Source organism: Pectinophora gossypiella, chromosome 17, assembly GCF_024362695.1.
Source record: "Pectinophora gossypiella chromosome 17, ilPecGoss1.1, whole genome shotgun sequence".
NCBI lineage: Eukaryota > Metazoa > Arthropoda > Insecta > Lepidoptera > Gelechiidae > Pectinophora > Pectinophora gossypiella.
The window spans coordinates 920,163-923,706 of NC_065420.1; positions in this window are offsets into that span (position 1 = coordinate 920,163).

The following is a 3,544-nucleotide window of genomic DNA, read 5'->3' on the forward strand; positions in this document are numbered from 1 at the left end:
AATAAAACCAGCAGGGCTTACATACGCAACGACATAATATTTTATCACGGTTATTTTATCGATTCTGACGATTCTTCTTCTATCGTGTGGGTTGTGAGGCGGATTACTAACCCCATCAACCCTGGTGTCAGGGTTATTATTGAGCCACAAAAGGCCCCTGGTCTCATGTAACGAATACTTACTTACATCAGTGAATAGTAACCAGGACCAACGGCTCCTCACAACCCACACGATAGAAGAGAAGGGTCGTAGTTAGTGTAATTCCGCGCCTAAGCGTGATTTTATGTATGTATATATTTTCTTATCCATATATGTAACAGGATGACCCAGTTTAACGCAACTTGATGAAGATTCGCGCACACATAGATAAGAGAACCTAACGAAAATAACATGTCGAGTGACACTCTTGTGACATCCGCCTCCGAAGCACTTCCTGAGAAAATAGATTATGTGCTCAAAATAAAGGAAGTAGGCAGACCAGATTAGATTAATAATCCTTCATATCTCGATCTCGTGAGTGGAACCAAGACACGAGGACTTCCGAGAATCGGGGAAAGAAATCGGTAAACATCTCTAAGATTATTTTCGACGACGCTCGACTTTATTATAGCCTGGTTGTTTCCTGTGAATTCGTTCGCTTAAAACCGAAAAAACTTTAGAAGTTTCATACAATCTTTGCCACCTCTTTTTACATCCATTTCGCAAAAATCTGTCTTAGGTCAGGCACGCACTACGAGTTTTTCGCCGCGCGGCAGAAAAAAGCAGCGGCATAATGTCGCACTGTAATACTGCGCCGCTGCGGTGGCTCTGCCGTCAAGTGCGCGCAATACAATTTAAAACTGTTTGGTACAGTATTACAGTGCGACATTTTGCTGCTGCTTTTTTCTACCGCGCGGCGAAAAACTCGTAGTGCGCGCCTGGACTTAGTAAACACCTACGTCCTAAAAGGAATCCCCATGTAAAATTTTAAACTCCTAGCTATTGTAATTTCTGAGATTTCGCGATGAATGATTCAGTCAGTCAGTGACCTTTGGCTATTTATAGATTTGCTTCAGAAGGCATGTTCACTACTTGGCCAGAACACACATTTGATAGATACTTTTTTATAAGCATATGTAGGTAATAGATATAGGCAACAGAAGTCCCACTGCTAGGCCTTCCGTCCGTCCACCAGATGGGGCATGAGTAGCATACTCCACTATGCTACTCCACTTCGAGTTAGTGGAGATGTTTGGGCTAGTTGTAGCACGTAGAAGGCGTTTGGCCGTCGATTTTACGTGTTAGTAACAGATTATCAAAAAGACGGAATTTTAGACTTATTATAGAATTGCCGCAGATGGCACTAACTACTTGGCCGGACTTATGGGAAGTACTAAGGGCTCTCACCTGGTACAAAATTTAAGACAACAGGCCTGAGGGTGCCCAGTTGGGTGCGAACCTCGGCTCAGGGCATCGTCTGAGAGGAAAAGTATTTGAAAGAACTAATCGACCCTAGTGGGTCGATAGCGATAAGCGCTGATTGAGGGAAATCGTCGACCACGCTGGCGGGGTCGGTATCGGGGTCCTAAAGTGTTTGGTGTCGCGAGCTGATTGGCCGCCTCTATGGCTAGACCTCTATGGTAATCGGGTCGTCGGGATCGTATATTGCGTCCTTCGGAAGCCGATACTTTTCAGTACCATCCCTTAGCGGAAGGTTGCACACGCACAAAGTACATTCAGTAAGGAGCAATTTCCATTATGAACAAAAGGCAATAATTTAGTCAGTTAATAAGTCATGACCATGATAAGCAGCTGAAAACAGTCTTATATTTTTTCTTACTTCTTGTTGAGTAGAAAAGCGAAGTATGTTGAAGAAAAACAATTTCTCTCACGTGCAAAAATATTTTGCAAGTAAGTAGCTCCACCTAGCGACGGGTTATTAAAACAATGTCTGAGTGACGGTCTTGGCTGCGAGTTGCCAACTAACTTGCTAGTTTTCTTAAAAGTTCTCGCTGCTGACTTATCTTCACTTTAAAGTGTTTTTGGCTTCAATTGACGGTATTGTAAAGGTAGAAATCAGAGGCCCAATTCATAAACCTTACAATTTTAAATTACAACTACAATTTGATGTTCACAGCGGAGTGTTGGATTATAAATATCTTGTAGCTGTCTTTTAGTTAAAATAACATAACATAAACAGCCTATATACGTCCCACTGCTGGGCACAGGCCTCCCCTCAATCAATCGAAGGGGGTATGGAGCATATTCCACCGCGCTGCTCCAATGCGGGTTGTAGAAGGTGTTTTTACGGGTAATAGCCGGGAACAACGGCTTGACGTAACCTCCGAAGAACGAAATCATCTAACTTTTTCGGAAAATCAGGTGATCCAAGCCTTTTTTAGTTACGCAGTGATAATCGAATTATTGTTTTAATTTACATACATAAACTCAATCCTATTTAAGGTAGCAAAGACTATGGAATTCCATTTGCTTCGATCCTCACATACTTCTATTGCTTGCTCCAAATTCATCAATCGTTTCATAAACACACGCCGGTTTAAAATAGATCGCACTGAACCTTTTCTAAGGACGTCTCCAATTTGGTCAATATGCGTAATTTACAATTGTAAGTTGTATGAAAAAGGACCCGGATATCTTATAGGATGACATGGCGTCCTACAGAGAAGCTTTACTTTTCAAATAAAAAAAATACATTGATATTACTTACCTATTACATTTTTTTACGTCGTTCGAACATGCAAATTCCGCCATAATTGTGTCCCAAAATGGGAAAATAAAACTCGGAAATTACGGACATTCAAATCCAAATTGTCTCTAGAGAGTTATGAAATAAATTCAAACACTTTTTATACCAATAACTTTTCATTATGATCACAAAATGGCGCCCGAGGCTAAATTTTCTTTCGCAAAAATGTCAATTAGTTAAAATTGAATTTGACATAAATTTTACTGTGCTAAGCAATATTAAGATGCATTGAACTTTGTGAATAGGAGCCAAATTATTTTGGCATTGAAGGTTTTGGTTATTTCTTTAGGTAATGAAATGATGTTTAGGACTGTTTGGTTGCGCCAACATAGCATCGTAGTTTTATTTTCTGTTTTTGACGCAAACGGCATTTATTTCTTGTCCGGATAATGTCTTAGTAAGTTAGGGCCATTAATATAACTATCTTTGCTGTCGAGTTATTTTTTTTTACATATTTACACAACCATAAAAGAGTTAACATAGCCATTACGTATATTAACGACCTCCATGGTCCAGTGGTTGAGCATTGGGCTCACGATCCAGAGGACCCGGGTTCGAAACCCGTGGATTCAAACCACGAAAACGACTTTCTCATCCCTAGTTTGGTTAGGACATTACAGGCTAATCACCTGCTTGTCCAAAAGCAAGATGATCTGTGTTTCGGAAACTTCACTGATGTAAGTAAGTAGTCGTTACATGAGCCACGTCAGGGGCCTTTGGCGGCTCAATAGAAGGAGAACATTACATTTTTATTACCTTAAATTTTTTTTATCCTTTTTAAAGTCTGCAATGAACCTA